The 17,413-nt window shown below is 34.9% G+C and overlaps 1 long non-coding RNA gene across 2 annotated transcripts; it reads left to right on the top strand.

Moving 5' to 3' along the window:
* Positions 1 to 8,219: 8,219 nt before the first annotated feature.
* Positions 8,220 to 16,794, top strand: LOC137475616 (uncharacterized). 2 transcript variants are annotated; one of them, XR_010999980.1, is made up of 4 exons: positions 8,220 to 8,273; positions 14,524 to 14,615; positions 14,929 to 14,994; positions 15,130 to 16,794. It is a non-coding gene; the product is annotated as an uncharacterized lncRNA (long non-coding RNA). The 2 variants fall into 2 exon arrangements; XR_010999979.1 differs by lacking the exon at positions 8,220 to 8,273 and adding an exon at positions 9,414 to 10,323.
* Positions 16,795 to 17,413: the final 619 nt, after the last annotated feature.

The raw sequence follows: 17,413 nt of genomic DNA, 5'->3' as shown, positions 1-17,413 counted from the left end.
GTGAGAGCAAATATGCCATTCAGTTCACAAAAGTCTATTGCAGCATTCTTTTTGTTACTTCAGCAGTAACTGAGGTAAAATTGAGTCATTCTAAATAATTTTACAGTGTCTAAGTGTTGGACGCATCTTTCTAAAACTTACTAAATGTAATTATAGATTCATGCTGTATTTTACTATAAATATTTTTATAGAAGCTTCAGCTTATGCCATTCATTAAAATGGGAGTAATATTTTGCACATAAAAATGAATATTCAAATTCTTTAGTTTTATGATTGATGGCATAACAGATTTATTATTTTTATGGTTTTAATCTAACATTTCCTAAATTTTGAGCTTCAAAAGAAAAAATTATAAAATGTATATTTTTATTTCAGTATATATTGCAAATACCAATTCCATAAAGTGATGAGTTTATAGGTCATTATTCATTAATATCTCTCCATGAAGTTATGCATTTGCCATTAAATATTTGACTTTTAATTCCATTTAAAGATTTCTTTTTAATAGCAATTATCTTACTCTAAAATACATTATGCAGCCTGCTCTTGTCCCCCTATATTTGTATGAAGAAGGTGTCAAGCACACCTATATATTTATATATATACGGTTTTTTAATATATATATATACGTAATACAATAAGTAAAACTTCAGAAGGAATTAACAGGGTCTTGCTGTCCTCCTGTAACATTGTATCCATTGCTATAAAGTGTCAGAGCCTGAAAATAACCCTACTGAATATCCAGCATTACTTGAAGATTTTTACTGTTTTTTAAGGATTTGGATTCTTAGGAGGAGAAATCTGGAAGAAGAAGTTAATTTAAGGTAAAATAGAAAAGAAATTCTTCTTGCTGTCCACAAGAGAGAAACTGGCTTTATGATAGTGGCGTATGAAGTTGATTACAAAGAGAAATTAGGTGAAGCAAAAAGGTGCAAAAAGCTAGTAAGGGAAAATCATTTGTCCTTTGCTTTGAAACTGGAAAGAATATACATGAGACAGACATCAGTTATCATACAGCAAATTCAATAGAGAGACCGAGATGAAACCTCGGCAAAGTCACCCCTAGCAGTGTACATTTATATTAAGGAAAATAGCAGTTTTGGAGACCCGTTCATAAATTAACTTAGGATTTCAGTGCAGGTTTCTTAAATTAGTATCTCTCTCATTCCTGCATAAATAAAAACAAAGGACTCAAGAGTCTCTTGTGTGTTTGGGAGTTTCTACCTGCTACAGATATATTCAAGATGTGTAAGTATAATTCTTATGAAAGCAGTCAACAGTACGCCAGCAAAAATAATCTGATTTGTGATTTTACTAGTCCCATTGCAGAGAAGAAGAAAATTTCCAAGATTTAAGTTTCCTGTCTTCTACTAACTAGGTGAAGTACATTTCTTTCCAATACTATTAGTGATAAATAACAGGAGCAATAATACCTACAAAAGCCAAAGAACAATAGCAAGCAAGGCAATTCTGATGAGTGTTTAAGCAAACAGTGTTTATTTTTTATATGATTTTCTATCTATCATGAAGATAGTGTATTTTGCCATTTGACCTGACTGAGAGTTTTTCAATGAAATGTGTTACTTGAAGTATTATTCAGCAAGAGCAGCACTGTTTGTGAAAATGGATGGTCTTGAAAATTCCCATTAGAAGTATATTGTGGAAAAAAGGTTTTAACTTATTGAAATATCCTGTTTCAAAATTTCTAAATGTGAATTTTCATTTTTCAGTTCACATTGACTTTATTTTGAAATGTTGAAAAATGTATATAAAAAGGGATTAAAATTAAAATTATTCATTTAAAGCATTCCTTGATCAGATTTATAATTCTTTTATCAGATTGGCAATTTGTCAATGTTTTGAGAATTAAGGCTATTTTTTAGAAGATTCAAAAACTTATATAGCACAGGGACCTTGTATCTTCCTAAGTTGCAATTGTATTGGTTTTCCTTTCAGGTCAGAGTTTCTGATTCCAGCTTAACCCATGACTTAAATCCTCTACTAATAATTGAGCTATTTTTAAATCAAAAGAAGAATTCACTGAGATTATTTGATTCATTGTCTTAATCAAGACTTTAAGACTCCTGGATGGCACTCATCAGCTAAATATCACACTTTCTCCCCAGTGATACCCACAATTGTCTTCAGACAGTGATTGAAGCCACAGTTGTGCATCTGCTACCTTCAACTAAAATTGTGTACTGGAGAGGAGATATTTACAGATATGTCCACGTAAGCTGTTTATTTATGAAATATTTAGGCACTTTGGGCATAACAAATATGCATCAACCAGCACTCATCTTTGGGGTCACCAAGTGTCACCTTATGTTTTAAGCTTTAGCTTGAAGCCTCCCTTTACCTTGAGCTTCCTAGTTCAGGGAGAATAAAAGGACAGAAGGAGAAAAGAAGGAAACCACGAAAATTGGATGGAACAGAAGGCTCTGGTACACATCTACATTGCTGTCAAGGAAGTAAAAGAGTGGACTCAAGCCAAGCAGCAATAGCTAGACAGTTAGCATTTTCTAGTCTATTTAACTTAAAATACCTCAACACTTCACAGAAGTCACTTCTGTGACTGTAAAGTAGATGGGGCTTAAGAGGGGGAATTTTCTGTTGTGTTTTGGTTTCATTTCTTCTGTTACTGCCAAACTTCTCAAAGACTGTAAAGCAAAGGACTATTACAACCCATTTTACTCATTAGGTGCTTATTACCCACAATAATAATATAAAATACTGCTTTATAAATCAAATTATTAGGAAGAATTCAGTGTAGATGAGTAGATAATAGTCTGCAAAGTGCTCTTTACATTATTTACATTACCTTTTGTTGATTTTTAAATGGAAGACATTTTAGTGTCTTTGAGATTTGACAATAGAAATCATTTTTTTGTTATATTTTACTAAACTATGAGAACTACCCTGGTCTTTTGCCATCACTAACCCATGCAATTGTTTTGCCTTGTGTTTTATCATAGGGTTGTAAATGTATAGATTGAATATTAAACTTTTCTATTTAACTTACAATTTTTTGCATCAAAACAGAAACTGTGACCTTCTGTTTCTGTATATAAATATTTATATTTCAAATTATTAATAATTAACATTTGTTGGATGCATCTTACGGTATTAAGGTAGAAAATTTATATGCTCTGAAATTCAACACTGTTTTGGAGATTTCCAAGCTAGGTCTGAGAAAACTGGCATTTTGGATTGCACAGTGAGAAATCCCAGAATCATGGAAACCCTAGTTCCTTAGTAGTCAAAGGTTTTAGCATATGCAAGAGACTTTACCTTGGGTACCGTTAGCATGGTGCCAGATTTAAATAACTGTCTTTCCTTTTAGATATGGCCTGCTAATATCATTACCAAACATTTCCACTGCTCAACAGGGTTTAAATGGGTTTAGAATTAATTGCAGCTACTTCAGAGATCTGAAGTTCAGAAGTTGTGCAGGGAAAATTGGTAGAACTCTTCAAAAATAATTGACTTCACAAGTTTTGTTTTTTTTTTTTTCAAAATGCATGCAAGACCTTTTCTTCTGTGTTCTTTAAACAATTTCTCAATTTAAAAATATTCCAATGTTACTAAATTTTTTTTCACTTGTTGAAGATGAGCTGATGAGGTACACCTAAGTGGTACTATCTTAGGAAATTTTGCAGGCTTCAGTTGTATATAAATTTTTATTTGATACCTCATAGAATTCAGGCTTTTAAATTAGGACCTGTTAGTAAAATTTAAGCACTGGATATAAGAGATTATATATTGTAGGAATCAATGAAGTAAAACTGCTGAACTGATAAATAGCTTAGCGACAGAGTGCTCCACCTTCCTGCAAGGACATTATCAAGTGACATAAGCTTTTCCCTAATGTGGGACAGCATTGCATTTCCTGTGATTTCCTTCTGCCAGGTGTTATCTCAGACTAAATTAAAGGTTGCACTTTTTTTTTTTTTTCATTAACTGTTTCTGGTTAATTTCATTTCACATTTTTTCACCTCAATTTCACCTTCAATAAGCTAATATTGAATTAATAAGAAGCCTTTTTATACAGGCTGATAGTGCTTATATATGCATGCAGGTTTACTTATATATGTATTCTTCTGGCCCACATGGTAAAAAAAAATCCATAGAGAACACTATGGGGTCATGGGACTGGATATAATCTTTTAGAATCCTGTTAGGAAAACTGTACTGAACTGTCTCAGTGTGGGACATGATTTCTTTTCTGTGGTACGATCTGCCTGCAAAGGTTTTGGAGTCCTGAGAGCTTTTGGAGGGTGGAGAAAGCTGTTGGCATGACATCTTTGCTTTATCCATCAATTTCTAACAGTATGTTTCTCAGGAGTTACACTGCAGAATTCCCTGAGCATAGATTGCCCTCATGACTCCTGGAAGGGAGACTGGAAAATAATGTCAGTGGTTGATTTTCAAAAGGGAAAGAGATCATACCTATATTTCCATATTAGGGTAAAAGCTAGAACACTCTTCCAAAATAGCAAAAGTTTTGTAGAGTTGTATATATCCGCTCATTAGGTTCTACAGTTTTCAGAAATGCTGCATTCATGTATATGAACATCATTTTGTGCCTATTACTGATCATATGATTATTTGATATGAACAGAAACACTTATATTACCCTACTCTTTGTGCTCTGACCAGTAGAATATTGACTACAAAAACTGTTGAAAGAGCCATCCATCATCAGAGTCCTGAGAGACAGCTGTATTTCAGGTTTCCCAGTGTTGTCCTGGCAGGAACATTCATATTTTCCTAGAGGTAAGATGAGCTTAGCTGCCACAACATCTGCCTTCTCAGCCTTTCTTAATCATAATCTAGTACTTGTATCATAGGGCCAAATGATGGGACCAAATTCTGTCCTTGCTGATAACTACAATCTTCACTGCAATTAGAAGTTAACTGTGGCACAAAATAATACTAAGAATGTTAGGATGTTTTTGTTATAGACATTGAACCGTAATGTATTTGGTCAACTCAAAGACCTGAAGAGTACTGACAGGCTGAGATTTATGTACTATATTGGTACTGACAAATGTCAGCCTTATAGAAGTTCAAGTGACTGTAGAAAGAGGACCTGTTACATCTGTTCACTGGTTGATAATTTTATTTTTTTTTAATCTTCCACAAGATTATTTTTCAATCTCTGAACTATGCATTTGAGTACTTTAAATAGTACATTTTCTCTCTAGACTTCTCCCATGGGGGCCAAGCTTATAGTTCAGTACTTTTACTGTCTCATTTGCCATGCCGTAAACACAATCCATTGTTGTTGAACAAATGCTCATCCTGAGCAACCATCCACAAACAGTATGTTATAGAAACTGCAGAAACTGGGTAGCAATGTAAGATTATAGCACTATTTCCTACAGCTTGGAGCATCGGTTTTCAGCATATTAACATAGATACTGTACAGCGCCTGATACTTCTTAGGTGTAAAGTAGTTTTGGGGGTGTATTGCCAATAGCAGCTAATCACTATAAACTGGATAAAAGCCATGTTCTTCTTCTTACAATTCTTTTTTTCTATTTGTGGGTATCTTCTAGATTTTTCATGGAAGGATACCTTTTTGTAATTAATCAGAACAAGCTCACAGTTCTATTCTAGGCTTCTTTCATATCTGACAGGAAAGTGAATAAATAAAACTGATTCCATTCCACATAAAAAAATACTTTTTTCTCATTCTATTCATTTTTTTTTGTTTTGTGTTACAGTCCAGTGGGTTTTAGAAGGACTGTAAAGAATGAAAACATTTCAGTGCCATTGAAACAACAATATAAACCTCGCTGTATTTTCCTTATGGATTTTCTTTTGAAGTCAAGTTTGCTTGGGTTTGTTTGGGCTTTGTTTAATTAAAAGATTATATTATATCAGACAATCAAGCCAGCTTTTCTTGGACAAGTTTCTAAGGGGACCTGAGTGCTACTGTAGTCAAGTGAAATAATCTGTGTGTATGCTCATCAGGCATGTAGCCTGAACAACACACTTTCATCTCCATATAGCTCAGAAAAGGGAGAGACTTGAGAGGAAAATGGAACAGATTTTTAGGGGTCGAGTTCAGAAAAGCTATGTCAAATGAAATGTGCTTGTCATACTGCATCGGTTTTGAAACCTGTGATACCTGTTACAAAGAAGACTCATGCTCCGTGTCAGATGGGACTGGATAAGGACTTTGCACAGAGAGTTGATAAAAGCACTGTTTCTTCTAGGTGCGTTCAGCAAAGCTGTGAATGCCCAGATGATGACTGACTATATGTTCCCCAAGAATAACAGAACTATATACTTTAAGAAATACAGATGTATAATGACACTATTTTTGGTGGGGGCTATATCAGCCTCAAGAACAAAAGCTCACTGTACTGAAAGCTTTGCCACATTTGGAAGTTGCAGGAAGCAAAAATGGAGAAATAATATTACATGAAAAATCAAGGCCTGACCTTGATTGGAAAAGTGTTTTTAATAGAATGATAGTATGATTTTCAACCTTCATTTAGCTATTTGCGTTCTTTTTCCTTTCCAATCATTCTGAGTTAAATATTTGCACTGTTGAACATTATTATTGTTGGTATGCTTCCCTCTTTTCTCTCCATATGATACAAAATTATCTAAAAGAGAGGCCTCTTTGGCTGTTTAACTTCTCTTTGAAGATGTAGCAAAATGGTAAATTCTCTTGCAATGCTGATAGTGTTCTATGTGTACCTAGCAAGTTTCACAGACATAACAGCATTTAGGCCTCTGATGGCCATGTTGGATTTGCTTTAATAAAATCATAGCTTTGCTTGAATGTTTGCAAATACACTCAGCAATTATATATTTGCTGTCCTTTGAATTGAAATCAACTTTGCATTTATCATCCTACAATATGCAAAGCAAAAATAATGGAATATTAATATGGTTTAGCTTTTTTGGTTTTCAGAATTAAATTCCTTGGAATAGTTCCTGATTAAATATGTTACAAATGTCTTAAAATAATAAGTTAAATAGATTCAGGTGCTTTTTCCCTGCTCCACGTTGTAATTATGTGTGTGTGTGTGTGTTTCTACTGTGTATCTGAAAGTATAATTTTCTCAAAAACCAAGATGTGCTATGACTGACTTTGTAAAAGTTATTGTAGTGGGATGGAGTATTTATTTTTGAACTAAATTCTTAAGGAGACATTGACTGTAAATAAAAGACTATATTTTCCTCCTCAGTATTTTTGATATTTTTTTCAACTGTCCTTTTTGTATGCAAAATATATTATTGGGATACTGTAGGTTTCTCTGTTTGAAAAATTCTATCTAAATAACTTATTTATTTACACTGTTTTACTGATACAGTTAATATCCCAGGTTCAGTGTGCTTGTTAAAAAAGAGCTTATTTCTCAGATCTGCAAAGAATTTGAATATCTACCTTACTGAAGTCAATGTCTTGAAGGTGTTTTTGTGGGGGGTGAATCTGAAACAATTTGCACACGTCTGAAGATGTAGATTTCCTTTAGTTCTCATCCCACTTTAGGCAACTCATCACATTTCCAGATGTATACTATTGAAGAGCTTTTCAATAACTCAGACCATACTAACCAAAAAATCATAAGAAAATAGAATTTCAGTGGTTTCTATCCTCCATGTCTCCAGACATTAATATTTGTATTCTGTTTCTTAGGGGAAGAAAAAAATTATGAATTATAATTTTGTCTAGATTTTACTGTTACTTGTGTAACTATATTGATAGTGTAGGAAACTTTACTGTCATTAGTGTATTTTTTTCCAGTTTTTCTCTAGCCAGAATAGAAAGCAATTACAGTTTCAGTAGAAAACTATGCTGTGATTTCATTCAGCAACTGACCATTTTGGGGACTACAGGAACTGGAAGCATCTTCAGCGGGATGCTCAGCAACTCTCCAAAGACAGATGTATTTTAGGCAGTTTTGAGTGGGATTTTAGCTTCACACATCACATAAATTTAAAACCAGGAGACTATGATTTGGTTTTAGATGTTTCTGGAAAAATTATTAATGTATTTGTTTGAAAATCCTTATCCTTAGCCAAGCAGAGGTTGGAGTGATCATGCCAAAAGAGATTAAGAGCAAATATAATCTATGACAGACCCTGAAAATCACAACAGGTTAAAAGAGGGAGTGGACAAACTCAGCAAATCTGCAGCAGCATGATTTTGGGTTGAAAATATGCATTTTTCATCATGAAAAAGAAAATTAATCCATGATTTCAGCTGCATAGATGAATTGAAGATATATTGCCAAAAAAAAATCACCAAGGTGCAGACATTAACCAAATATGAAGACCTGTTTGCAGTCAGTTTTCTGTAGAAGGGGACACATAGGAATTATGACCAACCTGGTCTAGTGCAAGGTGTCCCTGCCCATGGCAGCGGAGCTGGAATGAGATCATCTTAAAGTCCCTTCCAACCCAAACCATTCTGTGAGTCCATAAAGACATACTACATGCCACAATGATGAGCATGTTAGAAATATCAAGATAAACACTGAACAGTTAAGCAGTATGTAATTAGTTACATCATCTTAATTAAAAGTTACTGAGCAAAGCAATCCAGTTTATAGACAGTTGTTCTCTGTTCCTTCTCATATTATTTAGTGTCTAGTTTCATGATCCTCTAAGACAAAAAAATGGTGTGCTGCTGAAAAGAGGGACTTCATAAGCATTTTTGTTTGGAATCCTGATACACCAGGATGTCAGATGGTTTATTCACATTAGCAACTAACTTGTTCATTAAGAACCTGAATTTAATCCTTGGGTCCAAAAGAAGTGCTGGGGCCTGAAGTTCTTGAGCTTTCTTTATGCTTCTTTGAATGCAGGATGTTTTTAGCCAAAGAACAGTATTTGCCATACAGTTGTGCCTGTGTTATTCTGAGATAAAAATACCACATGCAGGGATGAAAATACATCAGATAAAGTGAATTTATTTCCAAGAATAATAACATACATGTTGAACAGAAGTCCAAATTTGTGAGACCAATCCTGAAGGTCTAAAATAAATGCTACTCCTCTGAACACACAAAGCTCTTATCAGACATAAATCTTATTTTCTATGATGAAGTATTATTTATTATTTGTTAATGTATTTCAGCTCTGGGGCTGTTGAAAATCTTACTTCATAAATACAGAATTAATTTATGATAGACTGATTTAAAATACTATAAAGCAAGCTTCTGCCTCTAATTAAATGGGAGATTAGATCTATACAATTAAATAATTTCAGAGATGAATTGTTTCATGTCTGTAAGTATCACAGCCATTTATCCAGGAGTTAAATCTGGAAATAAAAGCAGGCAAATTTTAAATTATTTTATATAAATATGCAGATACATATATATACATATTATACATATGTATATATTTTTAAATATGTATGCATATATATCTCTAAGAGAAACTATTTTGTTGATATGGCAAAAGATATTGATCCAGTCATAGATCTAATGTCTGTACTTCAGCAATCTATAATGAAATGTTCATATATGCATTGTTCAGGAAAGCACAGCTAGTGCAAAATCAACCGTAAAAGCTGGATAACTGTAGTTATTGAAATAATTTAAAAGCAAATGAGCATTTGAGATGTATTGGGCAGAAAACTTTAATCAAAGCAGACTGGGGATTTCTATGTGTAACCTCTTTCATGAGACAAATCCCAAGGTCCTTTACAAAATAATGAAATTAGCAATGCAAATATTGATGAATACAGTAGGTCAAACAAAGCCCCGTCCTTGCTCTTGAGAATGCCGCTACTGTTAAGTCAACAAACCAAGGGATTCCAGATGCAAAAAAATTGCAAGCCTCAAAGCCAGGCATGCTAGGTTTTTGGTAAGGATCAAAAAAAGTGTTGAAAACAGTTTGCAAGTCTTGGTTTTGCTTTCTATGTAACTGTTACGTTTCATTGTGTCTATTTGCTCTAGGGCTTTTTGCTTCTTAGGGACAATCTTTGACACATTTGTGAACGTGCCAGATCTTTCCTGTAGGATGGAGGATGAACAGGTGTATGGGCTTCAGTTCCTGGGTTGCTCATAGGTCATTTACTGTACAGACTGGTGCTTGAAGAAATGCTGTTCTTATAAAGGCAATTCCCACACACTTGGGAAAAGTTAGAGGTTTTCAAGTTTGGTCTTACAGTACTGTTTTATCTACGCCTGAAAAGAGAAACTAGAGCTCCACAGATCACAGCTGAAGACAGGCTCAAAAGGAATGAGTGGTGATTTAACTTTTACAACTTATTCTTTCTGAGTGAAACTTGTTTAGGCATGCTGGGCCTTCATGAAAACCCTCTGCAGCTTCTTAAAAAGAATGTGAGGGGTGAGTGAGGAATAATATTTTCAGTCACAGTGTGTTAAAAGACTTCTAAGACTTCTTTCTTTTTTTCCCTTTTGCATTGTTTCCTCTTTGTAAATTTTTCTTCCTCTTTCTCCCTCCCTGTTTAAGAAACTATTGCTAGATTCATGTGCATTTTTCAAGCTCCAATATTTGTTCATTTCTAATTATAACATTTATTCAAACTGCAGATTTCAAGACTGAAATGATTAAGCCATTTGGAATTGCTCCAGTAATTGATCTCTAAATTTCTCAGCCATATTTTTGGTCATACTTGTAAGTATTTATGTTAGTACTTACAAGTTTTCATTTCAGATTCAATTAGTCACAGAGTCAGGCACAAAACTCCACCATATGATTCATAACTAATCAAGACAATGTAAATCAACTATTGAGAGTTCTACAAATATATAAGTAGATGAGCAGTAAAACTTGAAATCAACTTGTTACAAAAAGCTTAACCCAGAAATGGCCATAAACAGTTGAGCTCCAAAGGACCATGTGTGTGAATCAAGGAAAATGTTTCTAAATTCTGAGGTCGATATTTTTTATCTGTTGCTTCTCTTATTAACCTCAAAAATGGGAACATTGTGATGTTTTAAAGTTTTCTTTGCCAGTCTCCCTTGCAGCATCTGTAGCAGTACTTTTGGCTGTTGATTGACTGTGAATCAGACAAGTGTGTTATGCCCCTTTGTTTTTTACTTTGAGAATCTTTGATTTCCATTGAAGGGTTTATGAAGGCTGACAGTGCTCATTTTATATGTGATTCATAGCAGCCGTAGCAATGCTGTCTTTGAGAAGTACAGTGGTGTAATGCAAATGTTCTGAAAAGGCTATGCATTCATGGTAGGGTTTTAATTATAGGTCACATTGCTCCCTTCAGACCCCTTAGGGTCTGAAGTTCAGTGATATTAAAGATTTGAAAGGTTTTTAAATTGCTCAGAATTTTAAAGGAAAGCACGTTGTGAGATATATTCTTTGATTACAAAAATTATTTCCTAGAAATGAGTAACAAACAAGACCAAGGCCAGAATTTTGTCATCTCTTCCAGATTTAAAGTCATCATCAGAAACTCTCATACAATGATCTTCCCCAGCATGCACCTTGGATGATACATTCCAACACTCCAAAATGGTGATGCAATTCCAAGATGGGTTTCTGAGACTGCTTCATGCATAGACTTCTGAAGTTGTCTTTATTGCTTACATACAGTAGTATCTTTTTGGAGGTTTTCACAATATCACAGGAGTACTTCTTTCTCCTCATTGCTGTCTGTTTGCTGACACTGCCACAGATAGCAAGCTATAGGACCATATGCTATGTCCCTGCAACAAAAACACCTTGAGATTTTAAAAAAAGTTTCCCATCTCTTCTGGTCTTAAGTGTCTTCTAAAATAGCAAACCAAGTCCACTTGCAAGCCTGTTGAGAAACTATTATATTAATAAAAAACATGAAAGGAAAACAGTTTCCGAGTTCACATACTTAAAAAGAGAACAAGTTGCATGTGAATCTAAAGATCCTATTCAAAGTTGGAAAGTTGATTGGGATATTTTCCAAAAGTAAGAATCAGCGTAAACTTGGATAACATCGAGATGCGTGTTCTTTCCTTGAAACAGCATTAAACAGCTGAGAATCAGTCACCTTAATTCAGCAGAATTTTTGAGAAAATGGGGGTGAAGACAATATTAATTTTTCAATAATGTGAGCACAAGAAATCTGATGCCAAACTGCCCTTTTTGCTCCTGGGATTATTTTGACCTAATTCTCAAGGCATCTTTCTGAAAATGTATCCTTCGGACTAAAAAAACAAAAAGGTAAAACCCACTCTCTTGGACCCTACTGTTTTAGTTCCCTGTATGAATCTTCTGGTTTGATTTAGGAATGTGCTGCTTGGTTCCCATGTGCATTGTTGTTGTAGTATTTACTTTGGAAGGAAAAGTGAGTGTACGGTTCACGCCTTAACCTTGTCAAGCTTTCCCCTTACCAACTTGAACTGACACCATACAAATTCTGAAAGGAAAGGCCACAGCCAAAATTAATCATAAACATTAACCATAAAATATTATTCTTGACCCTACCAAGGGGCAGACCTCTAGGAATAACATCCTGCTCCTTAAGAAAATAACATCCCTCTCCAACCGAGAGGTGCAGACGATCTCGTCTGTGCATGACGGACATGCTGACCTGTGCCTCGGGGTGTAACATCCGATCCCAGCTCAGAGCGTAATGTGCACTCCAGGCCTTACCTTATGGATGTCAAACAGTGCCCTACACACAGGCTTTGGCACTTGTGTCCTCTGCATGAAACCAGTCCTGTCTGAAGTTGTGCTGTAAGGTTAGGGTTTTATGCAAAGACGAACCGACTAAGGCTGAAGCTGGAAAATTTAAAGCTGCCACCCCAACTTCCAGGCTGTTTTGACCTAAATGAATACTGTAGGTGTACACTTCTCATCATTGCACCAACAATGAGCCCTGAGGGAAGGTTACAGTCTGTAGCTCCTTTGTAGCATTTCATTTGACTAGACCCAATGATTAGTTTATTCCTAGAGGCACAATCCATAGGTTACTGGAGAACCTATTTCCGTAGCTATCAGGCAGTATGCTGTTCATCAGCAAATTGAATTATTGAAGCCTCTGAAATCTGAAAACTCCAGAACCAAAACTAATTAGTATTGCCAAACTCTGATTTTATTTGGAAAAGAAATAATAAATCAAAGAAAAACTTACTTATTGCAAGTCACTGGAGATGAAACATAGGTGCCTAAATCAAGCAAGACCTGCAACATTAATGAAGCATTGCCTAAATATCATTAAAATATGTGGCATGTAATAATAAATCAGGTTACTTCCCAGGAGATGCTGCTTGTACTGACATTGACAGGGAGAGATTTCAGCAGCAAGTTGTTGAACTTGTCAATGCACTTCTGGTCTTGCAGGCCTCCCTGAATTTAATCCTTTGCCAGCAAGAATAAGATGTAAGTACCCCACTTTCCAGGGGTTCCCCTTAACATAAACTCTTGAATGTCACCTCAATAAGTGATTTTGGTCTTCCTTTTTCCAGCATGTCAGCCCCTGATGGAAATTGAGCTGCTGTTGGAATTGACTGGTTAAACAGGAATAGAACTGGTGAGGCAAAATTACATCATCCTACATTGGTGCACTTAGAATCGTTACAGAATATTAAAAGATTTCCCTGGTAACTCTCATTTTTCCCTGTGGGAGAAAGTGGGGTTTGTTTCACCCATTGACTAATATTAATCAAGAATAAATGTCAAGCATTTGCAATTAAATTATTACTTGTAACAAGTTCATGAGGTTAAAACTTCTCTGGGATTTTTTTGCCACACTGAAGTGCAGCTATGCCCCCTGTGAGTGAATTTGAGATTCGATAGAGATGGTGGAGATTGTTGCTGTGTTATCTGCTGGATAAATGCCATGAATTAAGTGAATATTTTCACAGGAATTGATCTGTGCTTGATTTGTACTTGCGTAGTCTATTTATAGCTAACAAATATAAACTCTATGCAGATGGCTCACTTCTGACAATGCAGTACAAACTGAGTACACTCCTCCTTCCACACTAATGCCAGTACATCTCTCCTGTTATTAATAAGCTATTTAGACACATTCTGACAGCAGACTAGACCTCATCTTTGAGATCAGTACCTGACGCTCATATTTCTTCGCTCTTTCCCTCTGTTTCTTTTCACCATCCATCACACTGACTCTTACTTCCTATCCTCTCCTGTGAAATAGACACTACCTTCGTTTTTCATCAACAGTAAAACAGATCAAGGTGGTTCTATGTGTTGGTAAAGATAAATGTCGAAGCTAAAATCTTTCCTTGTGTGTCTTCCATTAAATTTCACTGTGTAGTATTTGTACACTTTTCAGCTATGATGCACAAAAGCCAGTGCTGCAAAAGACTTTCAGTCTCATAACATCATGCCTTTATAGAAAACTAGTTTCCTTTTAGAAAATCAGTGCTTCTGCATTGAAATCAATTACCATTAAAACCTCCCTGTGTTTTGTGACATACTTGTCCAGTCGTTTCAAATGGCCCCTTCTCAAATGACACAGGTTGTATATCATGGCAAGGAGAGGACTGGCAAAATGTGCCTTGGAATTATGCAAACACTATTTCAATGTAATAGTGATAAATAAAGATGTTTTTTCCTCTGTAGTTACAGCAATGGTAAGGAAAAAAAGATGTGAAAATGCATTCAAACAATTCCCATTGGAAGAGTCTTTTGTTTTACCCAGCTTCTCTCCTGAGGTGAATTAATTGCAAGTCTTCTCACTTAGCCTATGTGATAGAAAGAGATGAACATTTTGTGCATCTGTGTATAATGTTTTGTCCCTGGTAATGAACTAAAATATTTGGTTCTGAAGGAAGGAATTTGTTGCAAGAACTGAACTTAGTTGTACAGGAGTGAGGAGCCTGCTGACTTCTGATCAAGGCTGACAGCTTTAGAAAACCTGCCAGGGTAGCTGTTCTCTCAGTTAGCTGGGCGATGGCATTTTCATCACCAGACAAAGTTCAGAATTTCTTTCAGAGAAAAACTGACTCTGACTTTTTGAACTTTCAGACTACTGAGCTGAGCAGAGTGAAACCAATTGTTGAGACATCATGCATGGATCTAGGGGACCAATGGGTACAAACTATGCCAGAGAATCGTGATAAGACATTCTGCCTGGTTTGTTTTTTTTTTTTTTTTCTATTTCCTTTTAACCATTGTTCTTGCTCTACTGTTTGTCCTGAGTCTTACTTGCTTTTCACCATTTCTCAGTAGTAGTGAATATACAAGATATCCTGGGAGAAACCTAAGACAACTTAAAAAGCAGCTCTAAGATGAGTTCAACTCCCATTGACAGAGCAATGTTCTCCTTGAATGGAAAGATCCAGATCAAAGGCAAGTTGGACACTTCTTGGATGTTATGGTTCCTCAGAATTTTTCACTGGTGCAGCAGCTCTCCTTTTAGAAAGCATATTCTGTACAAAAAGAACACTAAAAACAACTAAATTGTGAAATTAGAGATCTACATAGATTACACTCCCAATGCAAAGGAATGGATTAGCTTAAATTTCAACTCCTGCTGCTTAATGTTGATTTAATATATTGTCTTGACTTTTAATAAGGTTATTGAAAGATAAAAGCATATAAGGAGCTGTGCCACAGATGCGACAGAACTTCATACGCAAAATAAAAAGAGACATTATAATAAAATGAAAATTGAATGTTGCTTGTATAAAATCTGGCTTTGTTTTGATGCATAAAAAAGCAAACACTGCTCCATACTGAGGTTTTCAAGAATGTCTTAAGTACACAATGCTTCTGATGCCACCCCAGTTGCCTATATATAGATCTGTCTTGTGTAAAGAATTTAAAAAGCATTAGAATAGAGAAATCAAAGAGACAATAAATTTTAAACCAATCTTATTGTCTGCAGCCTAAAGTGTTATTAAGATCAAAGTGGAGCAAACATCTGGCATTTGCCTTTCTGCAAAAATTAGATCAAATTACCTACCATAGGATTTAGATCCATTCAGTAAGTTCTTGCCATTGTACACATAGTTTTCTTTCTCCTTTTTATTTGCTAAATCTAACTTAACACCCAAATTCTAGCCTCCTCATTCATTTGAAGTTGAAACAAATTAACAATAAAAATGGAAATCGTGTCCCTCATGAGCATCTGTTTTTGAAGGAACATTCAAGGTCCTTCATATCCTAAAGAGAGAAGTTCAGCAAGACTTCATCCATTAAGTGTAATTGTCTAGAAATAAACTTAACTGAATACACAAAACCCTGTCCTTAACCTTAAAAAAGAAATTCTTCATGACTACTCTTGTAACTAGTGTCATTGCTGACTTTATTCCATACTAGTCACTCCTAAAGCGTGTTATTAAAAAGCTTGGCACAGTACCCAATAGTTTTATGTATAATCTTATCCAATATATATTTTTCAGACTTTTACATATATTTAATGCATGGGTTGGCTTTTACACCTTTGTTTAGAGAAATAAATACATTTATGTTACATCTATATAGCATGATTTTTAACTTCTCTGTATAGAACAGTGGACTAATACAAAGCAAAGATTGAGAGTATATCTCTTAAATACAGAATTTAATGTGTCCTTACACCTCAAAAATGGAATTACAAAAATTGAAATAAAAGGAACACAATATTGTCTGAAAATTCATCATTATATGAATCAAAAATCTCAACAGTGCTCAGTTGTGATGCCATATGATAAAATTATGATTAATGAATTTGAGAATTCTATCCCATATGAGATGTAAATTGCACATTAATTCTTTCCAATTGCTTTAGCCAGAAACCTTATTGATATTACTAGACAGAAAGGTAAGACATAGCTCTCAAATATTCTGGAGAGACAGATTGTTTTAACCTCTGTTCCTTTTTGCTCTTGTAATATAAACTGGAATATTACTTTTAAAAAATAAATACAAATGTAGCAAGTTCAAATTTTCTTTGCAGAACTTTTATTGTGAGTCAGTGTAATTTTTCCATTTGATCCATCCCCAAGCTATGTGAGCTACATCTGTATCACAGCAAGGAGGAGTTATTGTTTATCACAGCCTAGAAATTTGGGGGGTTTTAATGCAATCCCAAATAATCTTTTTTTACATCCGTATAAACTTTCTCATATCTTGCTCCTTGATTATTCAAAAAAAAAGTGGACTGCGAATTTTATTTTCAGAACTTTTAGAAAATAATAGGAAAGTGAGCAAGTGACAGTTAAAATTTCTGTACTCCTCCATCCAGACCCATGAAAGCTAGAGGAAGAATTCAGCCAGCCAGAAGCCACACATTGAGACAAGGCACTTTAAAGTCATCAGCTACATTCCCAGGCAGGCAGTGCACACAGGCTTCAGATGTTTTTATGTAGATGCATTACAAGGTAGCATCAAAAATCTGCACTGGGATTCTTTGTGATACTTGTGCGTTGCTGGGAATTTCTGGTTTCAGTCTCAGCTGATTAAAAAAAATGACTCTGATGGTCATTAAAAATACAAACCAGTGATAGCTCTATTGTTTTGGCTAAGT

Source organism: Anomalospiza imberbis, chromosome 6 (assembly GCF_031753505.1).
Source record: "Anomalospiza imberbis isolate Cuckoo-Finch-1a 21T00152 chromosome 6, ASM3175350v1, whole genome shotgun sequence".
In the NCBI taxonomy this organism is placed as follows: Eukaryota; Metazoa; Chordata; class Aves; order Passeriformes; family Viduidae; genus Anomalospiza; species Anomalospiza imberbis.
Note: the sequence above shows the minus strand (reverse complement) of the source record. Positions and strands in the feature narration are given on the sequence as shown.